We start from the raw sequence: 15,421 nt of genomic DNA on the forward strand, positions 1-15,421 counted from the left end.
AGCCTGCAAGCCGGCCCCTCAGGCTGAGGCGCAGACACCGCCCCTGGCAGGGCCATCGCTGAGATTTCACACCTGCCAACCGCAGGAAGGAGAGGCATGTCCTAGTGACAGAATCCAATTAATTGTAGGCTCCGGTGTAAACATTCAGCCACACAGCTTGGGCAGAAAGTGAATTTGTCATCTCGAGAGGAATTCGACATTCTACATAAATAAGTACGATCAGGATGATAAGCAAACTTCTACCTACTAGAAACCCTTTCATTATGAAGAAAGAGAAAGGCAGAGACAGGGCGAAAATTTGAGCAGGGCGGGAAGTCTTCAGCAAGAAATCGAATGACCAAAGCAGACCAGCAGGTGAGCGGTGACTGACAGCCCAGGGGAATGAAACCAGTTTGCCTCCCAGAAGCTCCTGGAAGGTCAGTGGGCGGGACCAGCTCCAGCGTTGACCTCTGAAGTGGCACACCTCTTGCACAGCCAGAGTGACACAAAAGCAAGGGCTGGGCTTCCGCCTGACCTTGTTCTCAGGCGTTCTCGTCAGACCCACACGCTTCTTTTTATAGGAGCTGGTCAATCCATTCTTCAAAATGAGCTACTGCGGGTTTGTTTACGTCAGTGCTTCTCAATCAGGGGTGATTTGCTCCCCAGGGGACACGTGGCATTTCTGGGGACATTTTCGATTGTCACAATTTTCGGGAGGGATGTTGGCTACCATCATACCATCATCCAGGGCCATCCTACAACACGCAAGGACAACCCTCCCTCCCCCAGAAAGGAGCGTAGATGTCACTGGGCTAAAGCTGGGAGTCCGGGTCCTCTGGGTGGTGCGTTTGAAAGCGTTCAGTCGCTCAGACAATTGACCCCTTAGCAATGTCTCTCCTCTGTGTGTGGAAACCAGAGAGGGCTCTTAGATGACAAGAGACAAAACCCAACTCTAATAAGTTCAGGCCGAACAGGGAACTCATTGGCTGGAGTAACTAACATCTACGGCTGGAACCTTGAAGGACTTGAGAATAGTTGGTGCCCTCACCCCAACGCTATTCAGACGGAACAGATGTCCGCAGACAAAAATTCAAGCCCACACTCCCTGCCCCACCTTTGTCCTCCCGAGGCATCTATGATCCCCGAAGAATTCCTTCTTGTCAATGGAGGTGGAACAAGAGGCTCCCTGGAGTCCTTTGATTTTCAGCTGTCTCCTAGGCTTACTCAAGGGCGCTGATGGTCTGTGAAGTGTGAACTTTGCCCTGGAAAACAGGGGTGGAAATAAATGCAACTTATACACAGCACACATTTAAAACTCCTGGAGCTTAAGCACACACACGTGTGGTCCGATGCCGGTTTGAGAGGTTTCGTGCAGACTGGCCCATCAGCACTACGCCGGGAGGGTGTCTGGTAAGCACTGGAGCATTCGGAAATCCTCAGAGACTGGGCAGAGCAACATGCGAAGCCAGCATCCTCCCCTTGTGCTTAAAAATAAAAATAATTGGATTTCCTTTGGTGTCCGTCTTTCATCCATGATCCCAAATGTGCTGTGAGCTCTTTACTGATGAGGAGAATATGATTAAAATGTTCCAATCATTGCAAAGAACAAAAAACAGATCCCACACAGACCCATCACCACTTCTACCTCAGCCAAAAGAATTCAAACGCTCATTTGGGTTCAATTGGACACTCACTGCCACAAAAGAACCCAAGAAAAGGGGCTCTGGGACCCGTCCAGATGCCTCGCAGGCCCAGGAAGGTCGGCGACCTGAAACCAACTGCTGAGCTATCTTCTGAGATGCAACAGGGGAACGAGGAGAGGTTTGAGTCTCCCAGAGTCACTCACACTCACCTTGATGCGTCTCAGTGGAAAGACTGCCATTTTAAAATTCCTATTTCTTATAAAAAGAAGTTTTCCTCATTCTGCGAGGCCGGCCAAGCAAAACCTCCCATGTCCCCACTTCGTACATTCCAAGATGAAATTGCAGTGGGATCGCCATGCTGGTGAGAAAAAGCGGCAGGAGAGATAGACGCGGCCCACTCGGCCTTTTATTCAGAAGTCTGGCGTTCACACCGCATTCCCCACTGTAAGGCGCCTTTGACATGTTTGGTCCATCGGAGTCTCACGATATGTTAAAGCTGAGCTTTTTAAGGACTGAGACTCTTTTTGTCTCTGTAGCTACGTGTACCCTAAAGCTAATCATCTTAAATGGAAGAGAACCTGGTGACAAAGGCCAACCAAGCATTGCTGTCCCCACAGGACATACAAGGAGACCAGCCAGGCACAGTTGGAGGATTCTCCGAGGTTCCACGGGGAGTTGGTGGAAGAGCCTCCGAGGGTGTTTCTCTTGGCCACGGGGTTCCCCTGAGGGGTCCTCCCCTCCATCCCCACACCCTGCTGAGCAGTCACTCTGTGAGCCCCTTGGCCAGGAACAGCTGTTGGGCAGTCTCCTGGCTCTTCACCCTTGGCCAGGAATGGCTGTTAGCTCGAATTCTGCTTTCCCGCACAACCCGGAGGCCCACAGCTACCGTCCTAACCCAGAAGCCGCTGAACAAAACAAAGTGGATGGGAGGTGGAGGTGGCTGTCCACACCTGGACTGTGGGTGTGGAAGGGCAGCAGTTAAGGCTACTTCTTTGTCTGAAATGGACACACAGCCTGACAAAGTGAAAATTCCTGTGACCACTGACTCCATGAATCCATTTGTCCAATCACCACAGACCGGCTATGAGCCAGGAGCTCATCCCAGCGCCTCGCAAGCATGATATCATTGAATTCTCAACATGACCCGTGTGATCAAGGTAAATGACCACACGGACCCTTCACATGATGTGATGAGAAGGGCAAACCTCCCCCAAACCCAACCCCAGCCTGATCCTGAGGAAGACATCGGACAAAGCCAATTGCAGGGACATCCACACAACACCTGACCAGTCCTCCTCCAAACTGCAAGGTCATCAGAGCCAAGAAAAGCCTGAGAAACCGCCACTGGTCAGAGGAGCCCGAGGAGACAGGACGGTCCAGTGCGAGGTGGTATCAGGATGGGTCTTGGACCTGGAAAGAGCCATGGGGTGAAAGCTAGTGGAATCTGAATAAACTGTGCAGTTTAGTTACTAGGAATGCACCAGTGCTGGTGCTGAGCTAGAGAGCGGTGACAAACATGGTTTAGAACAGGAAGATGCTGCCCGGCCGTCATGGCTCAGGGGTTGAGCGTCAACCTATGAACCAGGAAGAAAAGGAAGATGTGTAAAAGGTGTATAGGAACTTTCTGTGCTATCTTTGCACCTTCCCTGTACATATAAAACTACTTTAAAATAAAAATGTATTTAAAAACTTGCTAAAAAATGTAACTCTTTAAGGTAAGCACTATTAATTGCCTTAATTTGATGGGTGAGGAGAGTTAAAAATCGTGGTCTCCAAACCTGATTGTCATTCTAGCAACTTCTCAGACGCTGCTCTACGGCTGCTGCTGACTCCGCAGAAACCCTCCCAGGGCTCCAGAGAGTTAGAGCCTGAGAGATCACAAAGGGGCAATTTCTCTGCTTAGAAGCTCAACCGGTGGGTAGCTAGGGGGAGAGACGACAGGGAATGAGTCTATGGGTCATTTTGAGAATTCAATGTGGGTGCTGGGAGCTCGCTCAGTAATTTAACTGCTGAGCCCTCCCAGGGGAAGACATGGCAGGATTGATTGAGATGGATGCTCAGAGACCCCCTCATATCCCTGAAAGTCTTGGATGTCTGAGGAGGTTGAAAAATGGTTCCAGTTCAGTGGGGCCTGGGTGGCAGGAAAGCATCCGGAGTAACCTCTCACACCAGCAACACACCAGACTCCCCCTCTCTAGGAGCCAAAGGCCACAGCTGCTTCCAATCAGGGAAGCAACCTTTCCGCTCCCAGCACCGAGCACCGAGCACCGAGCACCGAGCACCGAGCACCACGCTCTCACACACCCACCCATCCCTGGCTCTTCCAGCACAGCTCCCTCAACTGGTGCAAGAAACAAAGGGCAGGCCTGGCCAGATGTAGGACTCGGGTTCCCTTTCTCCTCTCCACACCAGCCTGCTGCTTTTCTGGGTCCTCGGCCACCCCCAGCATCACCCACAGGGGTTTCTCCCACTGGACCCTTCCTCCCTGTACTGAGAGCTGCCCCCAAACGTCCCCCGTGGCCTTCAGGGTCATAAACCTCCAGGGCCGCACAAATGCGCGGTGCAAACTGTGGGTTCTGCTCCCTCCCTCCCATGCAGGTGGGCAATGCTGCGCCCCACGGGGCAGCTCTAGTCCCCGGGTCCCTCCTGCCTTGTCCAGGCCTGGCTGAGTCCCAGTCCCGTGAATGTTGGGCTCTAGGGAAGGGACTAAGAGCCAAGAGGGTTTGACTGGAATTCTGTCACCAGCCGAGGAGTGTCCCAAGTCCTCTTGGTCAAAAAGGAAAGCCCACTGGAATGTGCCCGGAGGCTTGAGTGGCTTCAGGTCAGTACCTGTTGGGCAGGTCTGGCTCTGCCTCTTTTACTCTCAAAGGGGGCCCCTTGTTGGCCAGTTAATTATGTGACCACCTTACTTATGACACCACCTTCCCGTGAGGAAGTCACCATCAACTCTTCACACATATTCTTCCCACTATTTTATTCTAGGCTCATCGCCCACACATTATTCTTTTTGCTTATTTTTACAAAAACGCAGGCACCCTATAAACGTTGCCACACACTTCCTTTTAGGACGAGGCCCCCCTTCTCTATCACATGTGTCCATCTACTCGTTCATTTGGACCCTGCAGGATATCCATTGAGTGCACTACGGTTTATTTCCCATTGACTGTTGATGGGTATGTAGGTTGTTCCCCTATGTCACGGGGCTGCATCGCAAATGGTGCTCATCCCCAGGAAGATGTCAGTCGCCTGTGGGAAAAAGTGTTCTTTTTAAAAAAAAATAGATTTTATTTATTTTTTACAGAGAGGAAGGGAGAGGGATACAGAGTTAGAAACATCGATGAGAGAGAAACATCAATCAGCTGCCTCCTGCACACCCTCTACTGGGGATGTGCCCGCAACCAAGGTACATGCCCTTGACTGGAATCGAACCTGGGACCCTTCAGTCTGCAGGCTGACACTCTATCCACTGAGCCAAACCGGTTAGGGCGGAAAACATGTTCTTATAGAATGAATGTCTGGAGGAGGACCCGTGACTGGAAAGGGAAAATGAGCCCTGACCACACGTGGATAGACCTCAGGGGCTCACGACAGCTGCCCTTGATCGAGGCTCCCCATGGCTGCCATCCCGAGGGGACCTTGTGGCTGGAAAACTGAGATGAGCTCACACTGAGAGCACCTTCTGCTGTTGCTCTCAGACAGGCTTCTCCGCCTTTCAAACTCCAAGGACATGGAGTCCTGGGGCGCAGGAATGGTTACTACCCATCTTACAGATCAAAAAACTGAATCTCAGGAAAAGGAAGGGGTTTGCCCCAAATCATCCTATGTAATAAAAGCCTACTATGCTAAGTATCCGACTGTTTGACTCTTCAACCAGTTGCTATGATGCACACTGGCCACCAGGGGGTAGACGCTCTTGACCAGTAGGTTAGCTTGCTGCTGGGTCTGGCTGATGGGACTGGGCAAGATGGGCTGGACACGCCCTGGAGCCTTCCCACGATCCATCCTCAACCCCAATTGTGCATTGGTGGGGTCCCTCAGCCTGGCCTGCACCCTCTCACAATCTGGGACCCCACAGGGGATATCAGAGAGCTGGTTTCAGCCTGATTCCACAGGCCAGGCCGAGGAACCCCACCAGTGTACAAATCCGTGCACTGGGCCTCTAGAATACTATAATGACACAAAAACAGATATGGGTGTGACTGCAGTCCTGCCTGACCCTGGGGGTGCCCATCCCCATCCTCTCGCTCCCAGTGGCTGCACACTTGGGCGCTGGGTGCATGTCACCGTTTACCTGCCTCCTGGACTCTGTGAATGCCCTTTCCATAACAATCGATTAGAAATCAGAGCAATTGGTGGGGGCTTGGACCTGAAGTCCTCTTCATCTGGTTTGAATTATTATGAAGTAGGGATTATGCTGGTATTTTTCATGCTACAGCCCAGAGGACAATGATTATTTTCCTTTATTCGTTTATTTTCTTTTTCTGTCAGCTCCGGCTACTAAATCCCCCTGTATAACCTCCCAGATCGCCCTGAAATTGCACAGGATGAGGGGCTTTACTGTGGCCTGCGCCAGTCGGCTCTGCTGGGCGGGTCTCGCGGCCTCACAGGCAGAAGGGCACTTACAAGGTCTTTTGGGCTGTTCTGTCCATAAACTTTTGCCTTCTGCAGGGGAAAAATGTGTTTCTTCCACACCCCCCTCCACAAACCTCCATGAACAACTTCACAAACAGAAGTTGTGAGTCCAAATAGAAGAGTGTGTCTTCCAGGGCAGTGGCCGCCATGCCCCCGGCGCTCACGGGCAGTGAGAGGCTTCATGGACCAACATGTACTGTTTTCTCACTCGTGCTTCCTTCCCTGGGCCTTCCGCTAAAGACTTGTCCTGGAATTTCTGGGCTGCTGAGGGGCAGGCACGGTGACAAGCCTCGCGGGAGCGATGGTGTGAGCTCACCACCATCACAGTGTCATTCGAGCATAGCTCAGAGGCAGGAGGTGGCAGGCTCTTGTGAGGGGTGAGGAGAGGAGGGTTCCACACCCAGAAAGGAACCCTTATCGAGAGGGAGGCACTAACACATTTAGCAAAAGCATCAAGGACATAACATGTATAAGAGGTTCACTTGGTAAACCTCCACCCCCATCCCAGGGTTAAAACTTGACTTTATCGCGTGTCAGCAAACTGAGAAATGCAGCAGATTTCCCACGTACAAACACTGGAGACATTCCCAGCTGCATCACAGAGCTGAGCACCCTGGAGAGGGCAGGTGTCAGCAGCCAGGGCCAGCACATTCAGTCTTGTATGTGAGTTAGAAGTGATAGGTGCGATAAACACCTAACAATACGGATGGATCTTAACAACACAGGACTTCATGAAAATATTGAGGAACAGGACAAGATACATAAGATCATTTATGTAAATTGAAAATGCATGCCCACAATTTATCTATGGTGATAGAAGTCAGGAGAGTGGTTACCTTGGGGGTAGAAGGTGCAGTAATTAACTGAGAAGGGCATGAGAGAGTCTGCTGGGCCCTCAAGGTCTTCTGTATCCTGATCTGGGTGGTGGCTATGAGTATAGACATACGTGAGGTCCACTGAGCAATACATTTCAAATTTGTATGTAAATGTACATGGATATAATGCAACAAAACATGTTTTCCAAAAATACGAACAAAATAATTAATACATTAGTATGGGCTGGGAGAGAGGGAGTGCAATAGGCTGGCTGGCTGGATGATGGATGAATGGATAATGGATGGATGGATGGATGGATGGATGGATGAATAGAAACATCAAGGGGGAATTGAGTGGATGAATGGATAAATTGAGAGATAAAGCTAGTTGGTGGGGAGGATAATGTGACAATTCTTGACCCACCATAGTAGACACAGTCTATGCGGCAGGCATCAGAAGCTGACTCCGGTTGGCTTAAGCATTGAAGGAATTGATCAGAAAGGACATTGGTTATCTCACAGAACTTACAACAATGTTGGAGAATTTGGCTCAGAAAGTAGGCCAGTCCTGAGGGAGCTGGGAAGGTCTTGCCTCAGAAATCATGATCTGGATTCTACAGCTGACCCTGCTCTCAAAACGCAGACCTCCACTGCCAGGTCCAGAGTGGGCATGAGTGGTCCCAAAGTCTTCACATGTCTCCCTGAAGATTCAGAGCCCTAGGGGAGAGCAGACGGTTGGCCAAGGGAGGACGCATGCCTGAGCTGAGTCCCAGGGGCGAGGAGAAGAAACCGGCACCTGCACAGCCGGTTGGCTCCTGCAGTGATGGAGGAGGACCACACCAAGGGGATTGCCCCCAAGGAACATGGGAGTCCTAATGCCGCACCCACTCCTGCCTCACTGATCCGACAGACAGAGCTAGGGCGGGGTGTGGGGTGAGGGCTGTGAGGCCAGCCCTTGCCAGCAGCCCAAATGCATTTTGGAAACACGAAGCTCCAGGCCAGCAGCAGCCAGGAGCAAAACTTCAGATGATGGACAGAGCGGGGGTGGGTTCAGAGTGTGTGCCATCATCGGGAATTGTTGAATGTAGGGTGACCAACCTTTCCTGCTTCCCAGGACTGAGCGGGATCCTGGACACTGGGCTCCCCGTGCTGAACCTCAAGAAGTCCCAGGTGAAGAGGGACAAGTTGGTCACCTGGCAAATGGCTCCATCCAGTTAAGGATGGGAGACCCCACCCAGGCTCAGGCGGAACCCCGCCCCAGAGCTGAGCCTGTACCTCTTGATTCTCAAATCAAGTTCTGTAAAAGTTTGAGTTTGGAAATGCAATAAAAAATGTTAAATATTGATTACTTTTTCCCCAGGAACTTCTGATTGAAACTAGAGTGTTTGTCCATGACCTGGGCATGGTAGTCCTAGGGCAGTGATGGGGAACCTTTTGAGCTCGGCGTGTCAGCATTTTGAAAAACCCTAACTTAATTCTGGTGCCGTGTCACATATAGAAATTTTTTGATATTTGCAACCATAGTAAAACAAAGATTTATATTTTTTATATTTATTTTATATATTTAAATGCCATTTAACAAAGAAAAATCAACCCAAAAAATGAGTTCACGTGTCACCTCTGACACGTGTGTCATAGGTTTGCCATCACTGCCCTAGGGTAAAGTCTCTGGGCCAGCCGCTGGTCCCAGCCAGGGCAGAAACGCCGTTCCATGCACCTCTGACAGCCCCTGGAGCATATGGGAAAGGCCTTGTAAATTGTAAGGCATTATGCAAATGTAAGTAAGATATCATTATCATCCTGGTTTGTGAAGGTCCCTGCTGGTATTGATGATTTCTTGTATGACAGATATCTATGCTTTTTCTGTGCTGGACGAATAATTTAGTTATGCTCACAAAACAAAGAAATTCAGTTGCCAGTGTCTCAAAAACAACCTCATTTCATCACACAAATTCTTTTTTTAAATTTTTTCCTTTTTTATTGAATTTATTAGGCTGACACTGGTTAACAAAATCATGCAGGTTTCGGGCGCATCATTCCACATCTTCCCATGAATTCGAATGTGTCTGGTTTTTTTTCTCTTCTTTTTTCTTTTTAATTGGCAAATGGGAAGAGTTGAGTTGTAAAGTTGGTGGAGAATTTTAGGCCAAAAAAGAATAAATTATCCATGAGTTAAAAAATATATATATATTCCTCTGCTCTTGGAAGAACTCAGGTTGTCCCCTCAGCTGCAGGTCATTTGAATCAATGACCCACCTTTTTGGTGAAAGTGTGAGACACTCCAGCTGGTGTGACTCTTTTCTCCCTGCCCCTCAGGAGTCCTGTTTCCTTGTTCTGCATAAATGTGCAAAGTCAGCCCTGGGGGCTAAGAGCTTCTCTGATGGCCAGGGGATGTCTGTAGCTCCCCAGCATCAGACAGACAGACAGACTCTTTCTCGGTGGGCATCTTCTATCCCTAGAGATGTTCCAGAATGATTTGGGTGAATAAAGAATGTTCAGATTCTTAGTGACTATTTCCCAAATCCTCAAATTTCAATTCCAGTGGGTTCTCCCCCGTCATCCACCCCTCCATCTACTTCTCTGCACACTGAGATGAACTGGCCCTCAGACGGTGGGACAGGGTGTCCCGGCCCTTCATGCTGTCCCAGCTGATCACATCCCCCACGAGCATCCTTTGGCAGGCGCTGCTTGGCTTTCTCCCAGGACAGGTTGTAGCGGGAAGAACACAGCCTGGGAGCAGACCACTGGGTTTCAATGCCAGGTCTGCTGCTCTTCTCTGTGTGGCCTCGGGCAAGATCCTTAACCTTTCTGTGCCTCACTTTCCTGACCTGTAAAATGGGAATGAAAACAGTACCTACCCTGAAGGGTTGTAGTGAAGACTGAATGACTTACCCCAGTGGTGCTGGAGGTGGAGCTGGGACCCACCCAGCTCCTTGCAGGGTGTTGGCACTGTTTTCCCAACGACACAGAGATGCCCCGGCCTTTCACAACACCCAGCTTCTATTAGGAGCACACACAGTGGCGTTTCCAGAGGCTACACGGAGGGGATGTAGCAACAGACCTTAAAGAGGTGCAAACAGAAAACGAAGCCCTTCTTCTCACTAAATTCGTGGTCTGGAAAATATTGCTGTTTTTTTGTAAAAAAATATATGCAATGGGTTTATTACTGCTATTTTTAAATGAATTACTAAATAGCGTTAAGTGTTCTCAGTGTTAGTTTATAACATGGTAAGTATTGATCACTATTTTGTACTAGGGACTCAGTAACAAGAGCTCTCTATTATTTTTAAAGGCAACAAGGTGTCCTGAGACCCAAGCTGCTGACCAATAAATGTGAAGCATCGATTAATGCAGTAAACCTGAGAGGTGAGGTAGCTCTTCCTACCCCCATTGCATAAAAGGGGAAACTGAGGCATAGAGCAAACTCAAAGCCAGACAGCCATTCAGAGCAGAGGCAGACATAAGCCCAGGTGTGTCTGATTCCAAAGCCTGTTTGTTTAGCCAGACATGGAACTTTCTCTCACTCAATCCTTCGTTCAGCTTACACAGGACAACTTACACAACCTATTTGGAGCCTGGGCTAAAGTACGCTTCCCCAGGAGGGACCAAGCCTGTCTTGACCTCTGAGTCCGGTGCCCTGAGCCGATCGGGTTCATATTAGCTACTCAAGAGCAAATCAGCAAGCTCAGGTGAGTGTGGGGGGGGGGGGGGGGGTCGGGGGGGGGGGTCTCTTCTCCATGAAAACAAAGGACTTTCTCAATAGAGGAAACCATTGTCTCTTCTTATAAATCAACCTCATCACAAAATCGTAGTTTTTCATTTAGGAAAACTCTGGAAGGCTGACAGAATCTTCCAAACTTGGATACCAAAGCATTCATATTAATTCAGAAAAGCTTTCCTGGGTGGCCCCTCATCTTACCTCCACACTGAGTGAGCTCCTGAAATCCGAGGTAGCACGTGGCTGAATGCACCCAGAGTGCGAGCGGACCTGAAACCTCTCCAGGCCGGGGCTGTGCAGGGCTATGCTTCCCGGCTGTTAAGGTGGTTGCCCTTATACTAGGGTTTTACCCTCCCCGCTGTGTCCCCAATACTCTCTAGCTGCATTGTTTGGTGGGGTGACGTCCACACGGGGTGACAGTGCCCCAGCACACGAATTCCCTCTGGTATCCAGGTAGTCATTGGAAATTCCTCTGGATGTCACTGAAAGTTCCATTTCCGCTGGCCCTGACGTGGTGACTGATGGTCTAGCTTCCCCACCCCCAGCTCCCAGGTTCAGGGGAGAAGTCAATTAGGTTTCCACCTTTACGTTCCCTGCTGCTCCAAAGCAGAGTATTTTATTCAATCTGTCAGTCACTTCCAACAACCTGCTTATATAATCAAAGTACAATCTGTGGGTTTTTCCCTCTGTCCACCCTTCCTCAGGCCCTTTCTCCCCAGATGAAATAGTGATGAAATGTGCACAATGAGGTTCTGATCCTTTGTTGGAGGTTGTCCTTGCATGTCCCATGTCCACGGCTTTCTCCTGGGAAAGGACTGCTACCTCCCCAGCTCTCTGTTCATGTTGGTGGCAGACGTGTCCCACGGGAGAGGACCACAGCTTGACTCTTGTGGCCACTTATGACAATTAAACTATCACAGCTCGGGCAGTGGGCAGTTACTTCTAATCTCCCCCTTCCCCCACCACTGGGAAGCATTCAGCTTTGGATCAACTGCACAGGACAAGGCGGGGTACCAGGACAGCTGGGACAACAAGCTATCTTCATCATCAGGGCTTCAGCCACCCACCTGTCAGCCACCACCATTTAAGATATTAAATGTTCCTCACTCTCAACGCGGCCTTAATTGGAGGCCAACACGCATCTTCTGGTCCAGACTCCCAGCCCACATGTGTTAGTTATCTCCTGACATTTGAAGCCAGCACATGATGAAGTGTTTTTTCTGATGCGGTCCTTGTCACGTGTGGGCTGTTTTTACAAATACCAAATAAAGACTACTCATTCTCATGGACCGGAGTTGGTTTTTAATTGGACGATCTCTGTGGAGGAGCGCTCAGCTACCAACTGAAAAGGTTACACTTCTCAGAAACTTGGGATACATAAGGGCTGAGACTTCAGAAGGAAGGAAAGCGCTGGGTTGGGGAGGTGTTCTGGGAGAATCCTGAGTAGGACCACAAATGGTCGGGCCTCCCGCCAAAAAGCAGCTTGCTTTTCCAATGCTTTCCCGCCATTCTCTTTGAATGAAGAGAGAATGAGGGAGGAGGGAAAGAAAGAGAGAGTTCGAATCTGAATCTAACCTTCTGGAATTTTCTCAGATCCCAATTCATCTCAACTCTGTTCTTACATAAGTCAAAGAGAAACTTCTTATTCCATGAGTCCCATGAGACACAACACTGATATCAGGCATCTGGAATCTTCTGGGTGTTACAGTGATGCTTTTCTTTCATCTTTTCTTCCAGATGAAAGGCGATTCGAGCTGTCTCCTCCTTCATTAGAAGGTTTATGGACCGCACTTCTCCAAGATTATGGCTGACTGCCCCTTTAAGTACTGCATGGTATCGCTTCAATTATCCCATATGGATGAGCACCTGTGAAAACAATGGTTACAGTACTTGCGATGCTGAGACAAGACACTGCACATGTCTGTATAGAATTTTTAGTGGCTCTGAACAGCTCCCCCTTGAGCCACGTTGACCAAAGCTATTTTAATTTTAGGCACTTCCCATTCTCCAGAACAGTACAAACCTTGCAAGCAGGAGTATGCATTTAAATTTTAAGCCAGCCCGGCTGGCGTGGCTCAGAGGTTGAGCATCAACCTACAAACCAGGAGGTCACAGTTCAATTCCCAATCAGGGCACATGCCCAGGTTGTGGGCTCAATCCCTAGTGTGGGGCGTGCAGGAGGAAGCCAATCAATGATTCTCTCTCATCATTGATGTTTCTTATCTCTCCCTCTCCCTTTCTCTCTGAAATCAATAAATATATAAAATAAGAATAATAAATGTTTTAAAGTCAGTTTCCAGTTTTCTGGGCCCAGGAGAACCTTCTTCCTGGCTCTCCAAGCATGATGTATATTTCTTGGTCACGGTGTGGTGTTTAGGATAAAAGTGTACTCCTTTACTCTGCCCACAAATCCTCCAGATCCGGCCATTGCCCGCTGCAAACACAGCCCACACCTGGGGCTGCACCATAGTCCTTTCCTTTCCTCCAATCCAAGCTCCCTCCACTGGGAATCCCTCTTTCTCTCTGGTCCTAATTCACCCTTTGGAATTCAGACTAAAGATTCCCTGATTCTATTGGTTTCCCTAATTATTTTCTTTTTTCTACCTCATATGGTCCCTTTTCACCATTTATCAATTTGTAAGTAGTTAATGTGTAATAGGTGGTAGATGGCAGATGCTCAATGAATATTGGTTGGATGGAGGAAGGAGAAAAGAGGGAGGGAGGATGGATGTGCCCAGAGCGGAGCCTCGTTGAGTGGATTCTGTGACGTGCCTCCGAGCTCCCCCTTAGGGAAGGGTTGTGCCCAGTTGCTGGGAGTGCTGTTGGCATGCAGGCTTTAACCATTGGTCCCTTCAGAAAGTGCCTCAGCTGCCGAGCTGCCTCCTCCACGGTCAACCCCTTCTCCAGTGTATCTCCTGGGTTGGCCAAGGCTGTCATTGTCAGTACTAGGGCTCAACCTCTCCCTCTCCCTTTCCTGCTTCCCTATCTTCCGCACAGGTGTGAACCCCAAGGGCCTTCCAAATAAACCTCTGGCCCACTGCCCTGTGTTCCAGAGTCAGTTTCCAGAAGAGCCAGCCAGAAACTCTCATCAACCCCAGTCACCCAAGGCCCTCTCTTGGCAAATGGATGCTCCCCACAAAGCTTAGGATGAACCAACCCCTAAAACTCAGGTTCCCGGGAGGAACATCAAGTAATATTCCCAGCTACACTTCTAAGTTTTGGGCAAAACCTTAGAAGAAATGGCCTTTCTGGAACCACTGTTGGAATCAGCAATGAGACATCTAGAAGTTTCTTTCCCATGATGGAAAGTAATTTTTAAAGAAGGAAAAGTCACAGAAAGTCTAGCCTGGTGCCTGGCAACAAACTCAAGGCCCAATAAATGTTTGTTGAAACATGAAAGCTTCTGTTTTTTTCCCCCTTGTTCTCTCTTTCTCCCCTTACGAATTTAAAACCAGAAACGATAATAATACTAACATATTCAGCCCATGCAGTTTCCTCCAAATCACTTGTTTTTAACACATAGGGACAACTACTTGTGATGTATTTTTCCATTACTTTCTTTGTGCAGGAGGTTTTAAAATTAATGTATTCTCTGTCTGTATCAGGTTGTCTTATAATTGAAGATGTGAAGTGTTTGTCTTCTAAAGGCTTTCTGGTGATGTCTTCTTTGCTGTTAACATCTTCTTTGTCTACGCTTGTAATCCCTACCAAATTGCCCACGGAACAGAACTCAAGTGCATAAATTATAATGCTGCTCACATCTATTTGAGTTGAAATGTCTTAGGAGAGAAGTTTTCTTTTTGCAAAACAAGCACAATTAAACCTTGATTAACTAGAACATTTGGGGAATGGGATAGTCTGGATAATTTCATTTTCTGGGTAATTTCCAGGTAATCAGAAATCCATTGATTATTTCAAACCCTGATGCAGAAAATCCTTGTAAGATATATTGTTCCCTTTTATACTCTTAGCAAGAATAGTAGAACATAACGGAAAATTTCAGCGACAGAATGTGGTCATGTCATGGCAAGAATATTGGACGTTAGGGCTAAAACCCTGGTATTAGTCACAGCTGTGTCCCTGACTCAAGCCAGGACAAAATCCTCTGGTTCTCAGATTCCCCTAAAAAAAAAAAAAAAAAAAAAGCAAAACTAGGCACAAACCAACAGACTAGATCATCCCAGTGAAATCTGAAAGCTTTCTGGTGCCCAGCACCTATGTTCACCCTCATCTGTTCCATTTGGCTCTGGAGGTCAAGGGAAACTGTGTGTGGGTTGTAGTTATCCTTACAGTCAAATCTGACCTCTTGACCTATAAATAAGTCTTGAATGTCTACTGGATAGTCATGCACCTGTGCACATAAACTTACCTTCCCGTGTCCATGTTCTTTCTTTTCAATGTGAATTAAAGAGTGAAAAAATGAGATTTGGAGTTCATTGAACCATAATCAATAGGTGGTCCATTGTGTGTAGACTCTAGAAGCATGCCCTCATACGAAACTTCAGATGTTACGCTGTGCAGAAAAAACAGGCCTGGGATATGGAGCCTGGACCTACTTCTGGTCCTGCCCTGGGAAAGTCTTTCTCCCCACTCCTGTCTCATCATCAGTGGGAGGACTGAGCTGTTCTAAGGTC

Source organism: Myotis yumanensis, unplaced genomic scaffold (genome assembly GCF_028538775.1).
Source record: "Myotis yumanensis isolate MYYU_CA2020_CCGP unplaced genomic scaffold, mMyoYum1.0.hap1 SCAF_7, whole genome shotgun sequence".
Taxonomy (NCBI): domain Eukaryota; kingdom Metazoa; phylum Chordata; class Mammalia; order Chiroptera; family Vespertilionidae; genus Myotis; species Myotis yumanensis.